At 39.3% G+C, this 17,915-nt stretch overlaps 1 protein-coding gene across 8 annotated transcripts in view; it reads left to right on the forward strand.

Moving 5' to 3' along the window:
* Window positions 1-17,915, forward strand: part of mllt10 (MLLT10 histone lysine methyltransferase DOT1L cofactor) — a 281,282-nt gene that overhangs the window by 86,026 nt on the left and 177,341 nt on the right. The window lies entirely within an intron of this gene.

Consider the following 17,915-nt stretch of genomic DNA (forward strand, 5'->3'; position numbering starts at 1 on the left):
AATACTACAGGCTCTTAATTTGCTAAGCAGCCTCGTGTGGCACCTTGTCAAAGGCCTTCTGAAAGTCCAAATATACAACATCCACTGCATCACCTTTATCTATCTCCTCAAAGAATTCCAACAGGTTTGTCAGGCAGGATTTTCCCTTTGTCCTATCTTGTCCTGTTCTACCAAGTACAATATCATCTCATCTTTAACAATTGACTCCGCAACAACTTCCCAGTCATTGAGGTCAGTCTAACTGGTCTATAATTTCCTGTCTGCTGCCTTCCTCCTTTCTTAGAATGGAGTGACATTTGGAAATTTCCAGTCCTCTGACACCATGCCAGAGTCCAATGATTTTTGAAAAATTATTGCTAGTGTCACCACAATTCCTAACGTTTCCTCTTTCTGAGCCCTAGGTTTCATTTTGTTTGGTCCGGGTGACTTATGTACCTACCTTTAGGTCTTTCAGCTTTTTGAGCAACTTCTCCCTTGTAACAGTAACTTCACCTACTTCTCTTCCTTCACACACTACAACATCTGGCACACTGCTCGTGTCTTTCACAGTGAAGACTGATGCAAAATGCTCATTTAGTTCATCTGCCATCTCCTTGTCCCTCATTACTATTTTCTAGCCTCATTTTCTAGTGGTTCTATATCCACTTTCATCTTTTTTTTTACCTACTTGAAAAAGCTTTGGGGTCTCAAGATGGCGCTTATGGAGTGAAGTGGTTTTAGGCTTCGCTCCAATCCTTTTACTTTTTTTTAAACCTACAAACACCCCCTAATTGATCTTTTTATACCTATTCTAAAGGGGTTCAGACATATGAAATTTTAAAAAATTGTTTGAATCATTTTCAACTCATTGAAATGTCTAAAGCAAAGGAATCGAAACAGACGAAAGAACCGTTAACTTTAGAAGCAATTGCGATGTTTATGGACGACAGACTTGAAAAACTGGAGAATAAATTATCCTCAAAGCTTTCTACGTTTGATGAAATTTTAAAGACACTTGACGCAAAACTTCAATCACTTACACTGGATTCACAAAAACAACAAGCAAGTATTTTAGTTCTTGAAGAAGCCGCTCGCCAGAGAGATCGCATAATTGAAACTTTGCAACAACAGCAAGCTTCGACTTCTCAACAGCTGGATCGTTATAAATATAAAATCACTGATCTTGAAAACCGCTCTCGAAGACAAAATCTCTGGATAATTGGGATTCCAGAAAAATTGGAGAACGGCGATCTCACTGTACTTTTCTCCAAATTTTTAATGGATGTCTTCGGCTCAGAAGTACTGGATACCCCTCCAATAATCGACTGTGCACATCGCATTTCTCGTTTTCAATCATATTCAGGTTTGAAACCACATACCAAAGAGCGTTTGATTCGGGCTGCCCGGAAGAAGGGTATGATCAGCTTTCAAGATTTTAAATTCCTTATTCTGGAAGACTATAGTCCCGAAGTTTTAAGGGCAAGAATGGCTTTTAAATCGGTTATGTCGGAAATTCATCAGAAAGGCTACAAGCAAGCGCTGTTATTTCCAGCACATTTGAGAGTTACTCTCAATGATGGAACTTATCGGCTGTTCAAATCTCCAGCGGATGCTCAAAGATTCCTTGAAGAATAACACTTTATTGTTTCTACGGGTTGACTAATGTAATAATTAGTTTATAGATTTGGATCTTTTATAAAATGATTTTTTTTACGTGATGGCTTACACATATTTCTTATACACGGTAAAAGCCCGTTTTTGGTTTATTCTGAGTTTGTTCTTTTTATATTATTAATCTGTTAGTTTTGAAAGTAATTTATAAGGGTTTTCTTTTAAGTTCATATACACTTTTTTATATTTTTAACGTTTAAATATTAAGATTTTTTAAAAAAATAAATAAAATGTTGTTTCTTCCCGAAAGACCTTAGTGCTTGGAACGTCACATCCGTTTTGATGTGTCTGAATAAGTTTAAGGACTTTCTTTTAAAACACTAATACAATATTATCCATTTATGGGTTTTATCATTTTAATTTTTTTTAAATCCTTTTGTTTTATATATATAATACTAATTTTATACTTTAATTTTTGTTATACTAACCCTTTCTTATAATATGGGTGGTTTGTATCTTTTATTTAACTTTTTTTGTTTGAGTTGCCGTCTTGAGACGTGGGGGTAAATTTAGTATTAGATAGCTTGCTTGCCTCTTTTTGGCTTTTTTCCTGGGGTTTTGAGGGTGGAGGGAGGGGGATTTTTCTTTTTTCTTTTTGCTTGCTTCACGCTTAGTTTTACTGCATGGGCTGATTCGAAACTACAAAAATGGTTGCAGTGTCATGACTTCCGGTTCCTCCTTGAACTTACTTCCCTCTTCCGGATTCACGAGTTCATTTTTTTTTGTTAATTGTAATAAATATTGACAATATGGATAAGATTATTAATTTTGTTTCTTGGAATACTAATGGTTTAAATCATCCGATCAAACGGAAAAAAATATTCAAAGTATTCCATAGAATGAATGCTAAGATTATCTTTGTACAAGAGACTCATGTGAGGAAGGTGGATAGTCAACGCTTTTTTAGGTTTTGGAAAGGACAACAGTATCACTCTAATTCCCAAGCCAAAGTAAGAGGCGTTTCCATTTTTATAGATTCTTCAACCTCCTTTATACATTATGAAACAATTTCAGACCCACAAGGTAGATTTTTGCTTATTACTGGTCTACTTTTTAATCAAAAAGTTGTTATAGTTAATGTTTATGCTTCAAACACTGATTGTCCTGAATTTTTTAAGTGTCTATTTACATCCTTTCCTAACTTGAATCAGTACATGCTGATGATGGGTGGGGATTTTAACTGTTGTTTAAACCCTTCGATGGATAGATCTAAGCCCACCCAAGCTCTTCCGAATAAATCGGCCTTTCTTATTAATTCCTTTATGATTGATTCTGGAATTTCTGAAATTTGGCGTTTTTTACACCCCAATGACAAAGAGTTTTCATACTTTTTTCATGTTTATCATAATTATTCAAGAATTGATTACTTTTTATTGATCAGCATTTACTTACAGATGTTATCAATTGTAAATATGACTCCATTACCATTTCTGACCATGCACCTTTGAAGCTATCTATTAAGACAGTGGACTCATCTACTAATGCTAAATCTTGGAGGTTCAACTATTTTATTGCAGGACTTAGACTTTCTTAATTTTATTAAACAACAAATTCTACAGCAGGGATCTCTAGTGGAATTTTATGGGACACTTTTAAAGCATTTATTCGTGGACAGATTATTTCATACTCTGCTGGAGTTAGGAAATGCGCTAATTCTAAAATATTAACATTGGTTGATAAAATCAAAGCAATTGATAAGATTTATTCAGTGACCCCCAGCAAAGAACTTTATAAAGAAGGAGTGGAACTTCAAATGGAGCATAGTTTGTTATTATCCTCTTCGATTGAAAATCAGTTAATTAAATCTAGAACCCAGTTCTATGTACGTGGAGATAAGTCTGGCAAATTATTGGCTAATCAATTGAAAACTGCTTCGGTTAAACGACAAATTACTAGGATTCGTAAACAAGATGGCACTCTGACGATCGACCATAAAGAGATAAATAAAGCCTTTCAAGATTTTTATAATTCTTTATATCAATCAGAATTTGTTGAGGATTCTTCTATAATAGATGAATTTTTAAGAAAATTGAATATCCCAAAATTAACAACAGAGGATAGTGTATTCCTAGATGCACCTATTATGGAAACTGAAATAAAAAAGGCTACTTTTTCAGTGAATTCCGGTAAAGCTCCTGGTCCGGATGGTTATACTGTAGAATTTTTTAAAATCCTTTTCCTCTATACTTTCTCCTTGGCTTTGTAAAATTTTTAAAGATGCGTTAACTATAGGTAAATTGCCACAATCTTTATATGAAGCCTCTATTTCTTTAATTCTTAAAAAAGATAAAGACCCCACTGAATGTGCATCCTATCGGCCTATATCCTTGCTGAATATGGATTTTAAGATTTTTAGTAAAATTTTGGGCACTAGATTAGAAAATATATTGCCTCGAATTATTTCTGAAGATCAGACTGGATTTATTAAAAACCGCTACTCATCTTTTAACATTAGAAAATTAATTAATATTATTTATACTCCTTCGCCCAAAATACCAGAATGTGTCATTTCCTTAGATGCTGAAAAAGCATTTGATAGAGTTGAATGGCCATATTTAATACATTGCAGCATTTTAATTTTAGTTTGAAATTTGGATCATGGATATTAAATTAATATACTATAAATCCTTGGCTTCGGTCTTTACCAATAATCAAAGATCTTTTTTTCAGTTATTCCGTGGTACAAGGCAAGGCTGTCCTTTAAGTCCTTTACTAGTTGACATTGTTTTGGAACCTTTAGCTATAGCCATTCGTGAATCACCTAATATTTTGGGTATTACTCGTGGGGAAGGGACGTATAAGTTATCATTATATGCTGATGATTTGTTACTATACATATCCGACCCTGAGAGATCTATTCCTGCTATTTCGTCCTTGCTTGCTCAGTTTAGTAACTTTTCTGGTTACAAATTGAATTTTAATAAGAGCGAATTATTTCCATTAAATATGCAAGTTCCAATTTATAAACATTTACCATTTAAAGTTGTCACAGATTATTTTACTTATTTGGTTATTAAAATTACCAAAAAACAAAGATTTATTTAAAGTTAATTTCTTACCTTTAATTGACCAAATTAAGCAACTTGTTACCAGGTGGTCTCCATTAACTTTGTCATTGGTTGGTTGAATTAATGCTATTAAGATGATGGTATTACCCAAATTCTTATATTTATTTCAAGCATTATCAATTTTTATTCCTATAAATCTTTTTTTGATATTATTGACTCCAAAATATTTTCCTATCTGTGGCAGAATAAAAATCCTAGACTAAGCAAAAAATATTTACAGAAGCCTAAGAAGGAGGGTGGTTTGGCTTTGCCAAACCTGAGATTTTACTATTGGGCAGTTAATATACGATATTTAATATTTTGGACACGAATCGACTATAGCAGCTTGCCCACAATGGGTAAATTTGGATTGTAAATCTGTACAAGACTTTTCATTGTTTTCAATTTTAGGATTTTCACTTCCTTTTTCTTTATCTAAATTGAATAAACAAATAACTAATCCTATAACATACATTGCGAATTTGGTTTCAATTTCGTACATTTTTTGGCTTGAACAAGTTCATCTTATCAAGCCCTATAATATGTAACTTTCTTTTTCGGCCCTCTTTTATGGATCGAGCCTTTGTTTTATGGAAAACAAAAGGTATAACATGTTTTCGTGATCTATTTTTAGATGATAGCTTTATGTCCTTTGAACAGCTATCTAATAAATATAATTTACCTAAAACTCATTTTTTTAAAAGATATTTGCAAGTTAGAAATTTTTTGAATAATGAGTTACAGTCTTTTCCGAAACTATGTCCATCGGACATTACGGAAAACATTTTAGCTCTGAATCCTTGTCAGAAGGGTTTAGTAGTTGTCATTTATAATATGATCATGAAAATACAGCCAGAAGTATCAGAAAAAATTAAGAAGGAATGGGAAAAAGAACTTCATTTTCTTATACCCACTGAGCAGTGGGAGAAAATTTTACAATTAGTCAATTCTTCTGTTTGTGCTAAACATGCCCTAATACAATTTAAGGTTGTATATAGAGCTCATATGTCTAAGGATAAACTTGCTCAATTTTATTCTTGTGTTAATCCAACCTGTGACAGATGTCATTCTGATGTTGCTTCATTGACCCATATGTTTTGGTCTTGCCCTTGTTTGCAAAATTACTGGAAAGATATTTTCAGTATTATTTCAACAGTTCTGAATATCAATTTGCAACCGCATCCTATTACTGCAACTTTCGGTTTACCAATGGCGGATAATAGTCGTTTATCCCCCTCATCTTGACGGATGATTGCATTTGTTACATTAATGGCTAGAAGATCTATTTTATTGAATTGGAAAGAAATTAATCCTCCAGCTATATTTCAGTGGTTTTCTCAAACTATCTCTTGTTTGAGCTTAGAAAAAATTAGAAGTGTTGTCTTTGATCCTTCAGTTAAATTTGAAGAAACTTGGAGACCATTTATTCAACTTTTTCATATGAGTTAAATTGTCTTTTCCTAAACCTCACTTTTATTATCCTTAATTATTTGGATGGAGGTTCGGAGTTATTGGCACTACTGTATATATTTGACATAATGCAATGGCCCATGTTGGTTAGTTTTTTTCCTCTTTTTTTGGGTGTTTTTTTTTACTTTTGTTCGCAATTACCATGAGTTTGGGTTATTATCTATTGATTATCATCTATTTGAATGTCTATTTAAACTATTAACTACGTACTCTCAAACTCTCTGTATTCATGTTTCATTTATTTTTGCTTAAAAATTAATAAAAAGATTTAAAAAGAAAGAAAGATGAAGCTTTTACTATCCATTTGATATTGTTTGCTAGCTTGCTTTCATATTTTAGTTCTTTTTCCTCCTAATGATTCCTTTAGTTTCTCTCTGTAGGTTTTTAAAAGCTTCCCAACACTCTATCTTCCTGCTAATTTTTGCTTTGTTGCATGCCCTCTCTTTTGCTTTAACATTACCTTTGACTTCCCTTGTCTGCATTGGTTGTACTATTTTGTCATTTGAGTATTTCTTTGTTTTTGAAGTACATCTTTCCTGTACCTTCCTCTTTTTTCCCCAGAAATTCAATCCATTGCTGCTTTCCTGTCATCCGTGCCAGCGTCTCCTTCCGATTTATTTTGGCTGGTTCCTTTCTCATACCACTGTAATTTCCTTTGCGCCACTGGAATACTGTTACATCAGACTTTACTTTCTCTGTATCAAATTTTAAGTCGAACTCAATCATATTGTGATCACTGCCTCCGATTGGTTCTCCTCAGGTTCAGATGCAACCTGTCACTTTTGAACAGCTCACAACTCCCCCAGAAGAGATCCCAACGATCCAAGAACCTGAAAACCTGCCCCCTGCACCAGTTTCTCAGCCATGCATTAATTTGTTTCTGCCCTCACTGGTGTGTGGCACAGGCAGCAATCCAGAAATTACTACCCTGGAGGTCCTGCTTCTCAGCTTTTTATCTACCAATATGTACCAAGACATCTGGCTGCTCTCCCTCCCTCTCCAAAATGCTGTGGACACGATCCAAGACGTCCCTGACTATGGCACCAAGGAGGCAACATACCATTTGGGTGTCCTGTTCATGTCCACAGAATCTCCTGTCTGTTCCCGACTATTGAGTCTCTTATCACTACTGCTCCCCTCTTCTCCCTCTTTCCCTTCTGCACCACAGACCTGTGCTCAGTGCCAGAATCCCAGTCTCTGTGGCGTTCCCCTGGGAGGTTATCCCCCACAACAGTATCCAAAGTAGTACAGGTTTCCCCCGCTATCCGAAAGTAGAGTGTTCTTTTGAAACCTTTCATAATGGCGTAAAGTGAAGAAGCAGTTACCATTAATTTATATGGGAAAATTTTTTGAGCGTTCCCAGACCCAAAAAAATAACCAACCAAATCACACCAAATAGCACACAAAACCTAAAATAACACTAACATATAGTAAAAGCAGGAATGATATGATAAATACACTGCCTATATAAAGTAGAAATAATGTATTTACAGTGTAGTTTCACTTACTAGAATTGGGAAGATTTAGCCAAAACTGATTTGTAGAAAAAGAAATTGGCGCATGCACGCATGTGCGCACACCTTCCTGCGCAAGGCTTCATGGTCATGATAGTCTTGGGGTAAACACAAGTTTAAAGCAGGCGCCTTTTCTCGTAAGAGCGAAAATCCTCTTCGGATTTATTTTGGTTAGTGAAAACAGGTACTAAGGTAGGTCTTTCGTAAAAGTGAAGTGGCATAAAGCGAACTTTTGTAAAGTGGGGGACACCGGTGTACTTATTATTGAGTGGAATGGTCACAGGGGTGCTCTGCACTAACTGCCTATTCACACTTTCATTTCTCCTGACAGTCATCCAGCTACTCGCCTCTGCAACTTAGGGGTGACTACTTCAGTGTAACTCTGTTCGATTATCTCCCCACTACAACGGTCATCTAACTGCTTCTCCAGATCCCTAACACGGTCTTCAAGGAGCTGCAGTTGGATGCACTTACTGCAGATGTCGTTCCGTGGAAAACTCTAGGTCTCCCAGGACTTCAACATGAAGAACACACAACAGCCATTTACTATACTAGGAGGGAAAGAAAGGAACCTTAACAAAAGCTTAGCCAGAGCCAATGCCTCTTTCAAGCCGAAGCCTCCTTTGAGACAAAATGTGATACTCCTCTCACCACTGGCCTATTCCCAATAGTGGTTGCCCCGCTTGTTCCTTCTGTAGTTTTAAACAAATGTTGCCAACCTGTAAGAAACCTTGTTGCAGTGACCTGCTACTGCTGATTGGGCATTCGGAATGAACCCAAATGCCTGCAAAGGTCTCCTTTTAAGTAAGTGTGGCTGACCTGCCAGTGACCACTGTGAACTGTTCCTGCCGCTGATTGGGCCGCCAGAATTTTAGTATCGTACTTTTAAAATAAACTTTACTTTGAACTTTGGTGGTGGAGACAAATATGATTGAGATGTTCAGGAGGCTTTTAGACAGGCACATAAATGTGCAGGAAATGGAAGGATATAGACGTTGTGTAGGCAGAAAGGATTAGTTTCGTTGAATATTCGATTACTAATTTAATTAGTTCAGCACAACATTGTAAGCCAGGGGGCCTATTCCTGTCCTCTGGTCTATGAGCTATGTTAATCATGAGGCACCTTCAGTACCTGAAGCAATACTGTGCAGCCCCTTCTATTTTAGAAATTCTGAAATTAGGAGCTCTTTCAGGGTTGGATTGGAATGGACCTAGGTTAATTGGGGTTTCTCAATTTGGCCAGTTGATAATGATTAGTCAATGGGCTGAGTAGCTTTGTGATGGGGAGGAAGAAAGACTACCTTAGCGAAATTGCAAACTGGCACTGCTCAGTGGAATGACGACAATAGTTGCTCCTCCTAGGGTAGTTTAGTCTAATTTACCATTAATCAAAAAGGAACATGATAAAGGGAATGTTGTTGAATAAACTCTTGATCTGGAATTTAATTAAGTGCACATAGCAATTATTTGAGGGGGTGCACAGTGAAATTTTTGAACCACACAAAAATGGTCATCGTTTTATTTTGCTGCATCTTTATGTCATGTGGTACTGAATTTTATAGACCCTATTGTTTAATCAGCAGTAATCAGCCAAGCCTGTAATTATCGAGTTAAAAATACTTGTACATGAAGTGACTGAATTATAAGGGCGAGACCCTTAATCCAAAAAGAAGTGTCATACATATTTGTTTTAAGTAGGAGGAGAGAGCGAAAATTTGCTGTGAGCATTGAGTGTTAATTTTTTTAAAAACTTTTTGCAGGATTTCTTACAACAAAGCTTTTGCTTTTGAGGATTTGACTCTTCAAACCAATGCTCCCCAACTTTACAAAATTCTATTGCTACATATTTTGTTTTATACAAACTTCATTATTAACCAAGGTACATTGAAGCAATATTGACTCCAGTTATGCAATGAATCCATTGCTGTTGATCAAGAGAGAATGTAAATTTTCTAGCATATCAAATGGTTCAGTATATTTTGATGTCAATACAGTGATCTATTGAGGATGTAGACTTGACTATTTGCACAATATTACTGAAAGCAAATGTGATCATCTGATAGGTATATAATTCTGGCAGTGAAATAGATTCTTTAAACAGAAATGAATAATGAAAATGGATAAACTAAGCAGGTTAGGCAGCTTCTGTGGAGATATAAACAATTAATTTTTCAGGTCATTGATCCTTCATCAAATCTTGAAGTTAGAAATCCAGTGTGTTTCAAGTGGTGAAGAGGATGCGGGTAGGCAGATCACAGAATGTCTCTGATCGGGTGGAGATAAAAAGAGTTCAATGTTGCAAAAGGTGGTGGTGCTGCTGGCAGTTGGAGAATTATTAAGATAGAAAGGTGTGTGAATAGTACAACAAAGGATAGGGTGGGGATGCAGTCTGAAACTGTCAAATACAAAGTACTGCACTTTTAGGAAAAAGAAGGGGAAAAAGTGGAGAGACCACATTTGTGGAGAGAGTGAAGTGAACACGGCAGATTGATAACTTGTCATTAGTTCCGGCAAATACTAGGAAACCTCATCCTTTGAAAATTAATTTACTGCATCTTGATGTATGTGAAGTGCCTAGTCAGAAGGGGAGATGTTTTGTTTGTACTTGCACTGGACATTGCAGCAGTGTAAGAGGCCTTAGAGATCAATGGTGAATTATGGTTAATATCACTTTACATGTTGTGTGTGAGTTATATGTACTGTGTTGTGCACCTTGGTCCGAAAGAACAGTGTTTCATTTGGTTCTATGCAAGTGTACAGTAGAATGACAATAAACTTGAACTTAAAATGTAAAACATCTGGAAGCTCTTACTCTTACCTTAAATGCTGCCTTTCAGCAGTTGCAGGGGAGATGGCTTTGCTGAAGATTGAAAAGTTCATGAAGGAGTCATGGACAGATCTTATCTTGAATAATGCTGGGAAGCAAGGAGGAAATGTGTATGGTGGTGGCATCGTTTCAAGCTGTTGAGTGTAGATGTTGCCTGTAGGAGGAATGAAGTCGAGGGTAGAATTGCCAGGCCTCTGCATCCAGCACATAATTCTCCAGAACTTCTACCATTTCCAACAGGATCCCACCACCAAGCACATCCCTCCCCCCCCCCCCCCCGCTGCTTTCTACAGGGATCGTTCCTATGCGACTCCCTTGCTGATTCATCCCTCCCCACTGATATACCTCCTGGCACTTACCCTTGCAAGCAGAACAAGTGCTACACCTGCCGCTACACCTCCTTCAGAGCCCCAAACAGTCCATCAATGAGAGGCAACACTTTACCTGTGAGTCTGTTGGGGTCATATACTCTGTCTGGTGCTCCCAGTGTGGCCTCCTATATATTGGAAAGACCCGATGTAGATTGGGAGATCGCTTCACCGAGCATTAACACTTAATTCCACTTCAAACTCCCATTCCGGTATGTCATTCCTTAACTGTCATGCTGAGGCCACATTCAGGTTGGTGGAACAACACCTTATATTCCAACTGCATAGCCTCCAACCTGATGGCATGAAAATTGATTTTTCAAACTTCTGGTAGTGGCCCCCTCCGCCCCCACCCTCTCCTTCACCAGTCCACATCCCCTTTTCCCTTTCTCACCTTTTCTCCTTGCCTGCCCATCACCACCCTCTGGTGCACCATACCCCTTTTCCTTTGTCCATTGGCTTCTGTCCTGTCCTATCAGACTCACCCTTCTCCAGGACTGTATCTCTTTCACCAATCAACTTCCCAGCTCTTTACTTCATCCCTCTCCCCCCTGGTTTCACCCATCACCTTGTGTTTCTCTTTCCCATCCTCCACCTTTTAAATCTATTCCTCATCTTTTCTTCTCCAGTCCTGCAGAAGGTTCTCGACCCAAAATGTCAACTGTACTTTTTTACATAGATGCTGCCTGGCTTACTGAGTTCCTCCAGCATTTTGTGTTTGCTGCTAGAATTGCAGGAAATAGAATGGACATAATTGAAAACTATATTGATTAAGATTGGAAGGAAGCCATGATAATGGAAAAAGAGAGACATCTCAGAAGCACTAGTGTGGAAATAATTGTCATGTTCTGATCTTGTTTCATTTTGTAATTACGTTTTCTGTTCATCTTTTCCATACAGTTTATTTGCACTTCTCTTCAAAATGGCTTATATGAAGCTTGAAAACCTACAGCATCTGCAATAATAGATCAGTTGCTTTTAGAAATTACCCCTGTCCACAATGTCCTTTGCTTGAATGTGTACTTCATTGGTTTGCAACTTTTGAGGTCTGGGTTGATATCTGTATACTTCCTCATATTTTGTGTTTTTAATTGATTTCAACATTAAGGATAGATAGGGACAAAATTGATCCACTTGAAGATCAGCATGGTTATCTATGTGTGGAGCTGAAGCATAAAGGAGAGATCTGTTGAAGTATCTTGGCCTGAAATGTCAACTGTACTCTTTTCTATAGATGCTTCCTGGTCTGCTGAGATCCCCCAGCATTTCCAGCATATTCAGATTTTCTCATTTGTGAAGGGGAGATCATAAATGGGTCTTTAGTATCTTTCTTTAATTAAGTGATGAATGCAAAGTCTGAAGAACTGAGGCAAAACAGCAGTGAGGTCATGTATCATATCCAGATTACATAAACTTGCTGACTTAAGACAAGTTAGGATAGATAATTCCCTAGGGTCTGACAGGGTGTCCGTTCTGACCTTGTGGAAGGCTAGTGCAGATATTGCAAGGGCCCTGACAGAGGTATTTAAAATAGCCGTAACCATAAATAAGGTGCAAGCAGGACTGGAAGGTAGCTAACATTGTTCCATTGCTCAAGAAAAGCTCTAAGAATAATGTGAAGTTATAGGCCGATGAGCCTGATGAGATAAGTTATTAGAAAGCATTCGAATGAACAGGATATATGTAAGTATTTTAATAGACAGCCTGATTAGGGATAGTCGATATGGCTATGTGTGTGATAAGGTGTGTCTAACCAATCTTAGTTTTTTTGAGTAGGTTACCAGGAAAATTGATGAAGGAAAGTCATTGGATATTTTCTACTTGCACTTTAGGAAGGTTTTTGATAAAGTCCTGTATGAAGGCTGGTCCAGAAGGTTCAGTCGCTTGGCATACAGGATGAAATAACAAATTGGATTCAGCATTGGACCAGCCTCCTTATAACTCAAGTCCCCAATCCTTATTCAACTTTTCTGCACACTTTCCAGCTTAATTCCATCTGCCAGTTCTTGACCTACTGTTCTGTTGTAGTCTTTGGCAACCTTTTTCACTGCCTGGTATGCCATCAGTTTTGATATCCTCCGTAAACTTAATAATAATACCAACTAAATGGATATTATAGATGACCAATAACAGTGGACCCAGCGCCAATTCCTGCTGGTCACAGACCTCTGAAAGCCTCCTACCACCAAGCCAATTTTGTGTCCAATTGTCTTGTTCATCCTGGATCCCACATATTCCACACTTTCAGTCAAGCCTACAGAGCAGGACATGGTCAAAGACTTTGCTAAAGTCCATGTAGATGATATCTAATGCCTGGCCCTTGTCAACTCTCAATTTTGTGAGACACAATTTCAAAGTTCGAAGTAAATTTATTATCAAGTACATATCTGTCACCATATACAACCCTGAGATTTGTTTTCTTGTAGGCAATCATAGTAAATAAACCCAATAGAATCATGAAAATGACCACATCCAACAACAATCAACGTACTACAAAAACCAACAAACAGTGCAAATGCAAAAGAGAGAGAATATGTTTAATAAAAAAGAAATAAATGATGAAGCTGAAGAGTTCTTGAAAATGAGACCAATTCAGTGGAAGCAGTTCAGTGGAGGGGGAAGTGAAGTTATCCTCTCTGGTGCAGATCCTGAGGTTCCTGAAGGCAGCAATGAGAAAAGAATATAGTCTGGATAGTGCTGGTCCTTGATGGATGCTGCTTTCCTGTGACAGTGCTTCATGTAGATGTGCTCAGTACTGGAGAGGGCTTTACCAATGATGGACTGGCCATTTCTGCTACTTCGTGTTGGCATTTCTGTACAAGTGCATTGGTGTTTCCATACCAGGCCATGATACAACTAGTCATTATACCCTCCACTATGCATATATAGAAGTTTGTCAGAGTTGTAGATGACATGCTGAATCTACACAAACTTCTAAGAAAGTAGAGGTGTTACTATGCTTTCTTTATAATGGCACTTACATGATAGACCCAAGACAGATCCTCTGTGAACTGTACGGGGCTATTAGTGAATTGCAGAATGCACACCCTGATGGACTGTTTATTGTCACCAGTGATTTTAACTACGCGAACCTTAAGTCAGTGCTCCCCAAATTCCATCAGTATGTGGACTTTGCAACGAGGGGGGAGACCGTGCTAGACCTGGTTTACACAAACGTTCCCGACGTGTACCGGGCAGAGCTCCACCCCCACCTCGTTTACTCAGACCACATCTCTGTTATGCTAATCCCAGCATACAGACCGCTCATCAGGCGCTCCAGATCAGTTCAGAAGCAAGTGTAAACCTGGCCAGCTGGAGCCATCTCTGCTCTTCAAGACTGCTTTGAGCACACTGACTGGCACATGTTCAGGGAGGCTGCAACCGATGGCGACTCTACCAACTTAGAGGAGTACACAGCATCAGTGACCAGCTACATCAGCAAGTGCATTGATGATGTTACTCTGTCCAAGACCATCACTATACGTGCCAACCAGAAGCCATGGATGACCGCAGAGGTGCGTGCGCTGCTGAGGTCCCGCAACTCCGCCTTCAGAGCAGGTGACAAGGCAGCTCTAACAACAGCAAGGGCCAAACTGTCCCGAGCCATCAGAGGGGCAAAGCGTGCACACGCCTAGCTAATCCACAGCCACTTCCAGGACAGCAACAACACGCGGCACATGTGGAAGGACATCCAGGACATCACCAATTACAGGACAACATCACCTGACTGTGCAGGGGATTCCTCCCTCCCAGATGCACTGAATAACTTCTACGCCCGGTTTGAGGCAGAAAATGACGTGGCGGCGAGGAAGTCCACCCCTCCTACAAATGACCAGGTGCTCTGTCTCACCATGACCGATGTGAGAAGAACCCTGTGCAGGGTCAACCCACGGAAGGCTGCTGGACAACACAGCATCCCTGGTAGAGTGCTCAGAGGATGTGCAGACCAGCTAGCAGATGTTCTCACTGACATCTTCAACATCTCCCTGAGCAGCGCCACCGTTCCAATATGCTTCAAGGCCACCACCATTGTCCCCGTGCTGAGGAAGTCCTTGGTGTCCTGCCTGAATGACTACCATCCCGTTGCACTCACATCCATCATCATGAAGTGTTTCGAGAGACTCGTCATGAGGCATATCAAGACCCTGCTGCCCCTCTCACTGGACCCCCTGCAGTTTGCGCATTGTCTCAGCAGGTCAACAGATGATACCATTGCTACCACCCTCCTCCTGGACAAAAAAGACACATACATTCGGATGCTGTTCATAGACTTCAGTTCAGCATTCAACACAATCATCCCTCAGAACCTGATTGAAAAGCTGAGCCTACTGGGCCTGAACACCTCCCTCTGCAACTGGATCCTAGACTTCCTGACTGGGAGATCTCAGTCAGTCTGGATCGGAAGCAGCATCTCCAACACCATCACACTGAGCACAGGGGCTCCCCAGGGCTGTGTGCTCAGTCCACTGCTGTTCACTCTGCTGACGCACGACTGTGCTGCAACACACAGCTTGAACCACATCATCAAGTTTGCCGATGACACGACCGTGGTGGGTCTCATCAGCAAGAACGACGAGTCAGCTTACAGAGAGGAGGTGCAGCGGCTAATGGACCGGTGCAGAGCCAACAACCTGTCTCTTAATGTGAACAAAACAAAAGAGATGGTTGTTGACTTCAGGAGGTCACTGAGTGACCACTCCCCACTGAATATCAACGACTCCTTGGTAGAGATTGTTAAAAGCACCAAATTTCTTGGTGTTCACCTGGCGGAGAATCTCACCTGGTCCCTTAACACCAGCTCCATATCAAAGAAAGCCCAGCAGCGTCCATATTTTTTCTGAAAGCTGAGGAAAGTCCATCTCCCACCCCCCATCCTTATCACATTCTACAGGGGTTGTATTGAGAGCATCCTGAGCAGCTGTTTGCTGTTGTGTGCTGGGGCAGCAGGCTGAGGGTAGCAGACACCAACAGAATCAACAAACTCATTCGTAAGGCCAGTGATGTTGTGGGGATGAAACTGGACTCTCTGACAGTGGTGTCTGAAAAGAGGATGCTGTCCAAGTTGCATGCCATCTTGGACAATGTCTCCCATCCACTCCATAATGTACTGGTTAAGCACAGGAGTACATTCAGCCAGAAACTCATTCCACCGAGATGCAACGCTGAGCGTCATAGGAAGTCATTCCTGCCTGTGGCCATCAAACTTTACAACTCCCTCGGAATGTCAGACACCCTGAGCCAATAGGCTGGTCCTGGACTTATTTCCACTTGGAATAATTTACTTATTATTAATTATTTATGGTTTTATATTGCTATATTTCTACACTATTCTTGGTTGGTGCAGCTGTAACGAAACCCAATTTCCCTCGGGATCAATAAAGTTTGTCTGTCTGTCTGCATCACTGCCTGGTTCAGAAATTGCATCATCTCTGATCGCAAGACCCTGCAGCAGATAGTGAGGTCAGCTGAGATCATCGGGGTCTCTCTTCCCACCATCACGGACATCTACACTACACTACACGCTGCATCCGCAAAGGAAACTGTATTATGAAGGACCCCACGCACCCCTCATACAATCTCTTCTTCTTCTTGCCATCTGGAAAAAGGCTCCAAAGCATTCGGGCTCTCACGACCAGACTATATAACAGTTTCTTCACCCAAGCTATCAGACTCCTCAATACCCAGAGTCTGGACTGACACCTTGCCCTATTGTCCTGTTGATTATTTATTGTAATGCCTGCACTGTTTTTGTGTACTTTACGCAGTCCTGTGTAGGTCTGTAGTCTAGTGTAGCTTTCTCTGTATTTTTTTTTATGTAGTTCAGTCTAATTTTTTGTACTGTCATGTAACATCATGGTCCTGAAAAACATTGTTTCATATTTACTATGTACTGTACCAGCAGTTATGGTCGAAATGGTAGTAACAGTGACTTGACTTGAAAAGAACACTGAGGAGTTTAAAGTTGCTGACCCTCTCCACCTCTGACCACCTTAGTCCCTTCCTGATGAGGACTGGTTTCCTCCTCCTGAGGCTATTAATCATCTTGGTCTTGCTGACATTGGCATGAGGTGTTGAAGCATCACTCTGCAAGATGTTCAATCTCCCTCGGATGTACTGATTTGTCACCACCCTTGGTTTGGCCACAGTGGTGCTATCAGCAAATTTATATATGGCATTGGAGCTGTGAGCTTAATAGTGTTCAGTATAAAGTGAGTAGAGCAGAGAACTAATCATGTAGCCTTGTGCATTTGTGCTGAGGAAGATTGTGGAGGAGATGTGGTTGACAATTGAACTGACTGGTAAAAAGACATGCTGACTATTCCTAACTAGGCATTGCTTTTCCAAATGCAGAGTGGGGAACTGTTTTCACTTTGAGGCATGTGCCATGGTTCAGTTTAATAGCACTTCCACTTCTGAGAAGGTGGTAGGTTATTCTGGAAATGTGGCCACAAAAGTTTAGCTATGTATCAATTCTATGCTAGGGAGAACTGCATAATCAGATGTACTATCTTTCAAATGGGATTGGTTAAGTGTTCCTTCATGATGGATATAGTGCTCCTTTGTCTGCTAGGGGAGTCTAGGGATATGGAGCAAAGGATGGCAGTTAGGACTCAAGCTCATGTGGTGCTTGAACAACAACAAATGCTCCAGATGAGATCAAGGTTTGAACTTTGATTTTATTATTTTTAAGATTGAAGGTGCTGTTTTGATCTTTCTTTTTCAACAAGCACTACCTACAATAGCCAGTTGATATTTTATTGCTTTTATTGGACCTTGTTGTATTTCAATTGGTAGATGTGTTTTTTTTTAATTCAGTGATTCCACATCAATGTTTGTGGGCATTTTGGAACATGCTGAAAAATCATGAAAAGTCACTCTTCTCTCCAATATTTCTTCCATGTGTAAAGCAAAAATAATTCTCTTTAATTATTTGTATTTGAAATTTTAAAATAATTGTAAACAAAATAGAATATTTGTTATTTCTTGTGTTTTTGATTTAGTTCTGTGTATAAACACATAATTATATCTTCATTAAAAG

This window comes from Hemitrygon akajei, chromosome 8, assembly GCF_048418815.1.
Source record: "Hemitrygon akajei chromosome 8, sHemAka1.3, whole genome shotgun sequence".
Taxonomy (NCBI): domain Eukaryota; kingdom Metazoa; phylum Chordata; class Chondrichthyes; order Myliobatiformes; family Dasyatidae; genus Hemitrygon; species Hemitrygon akajei.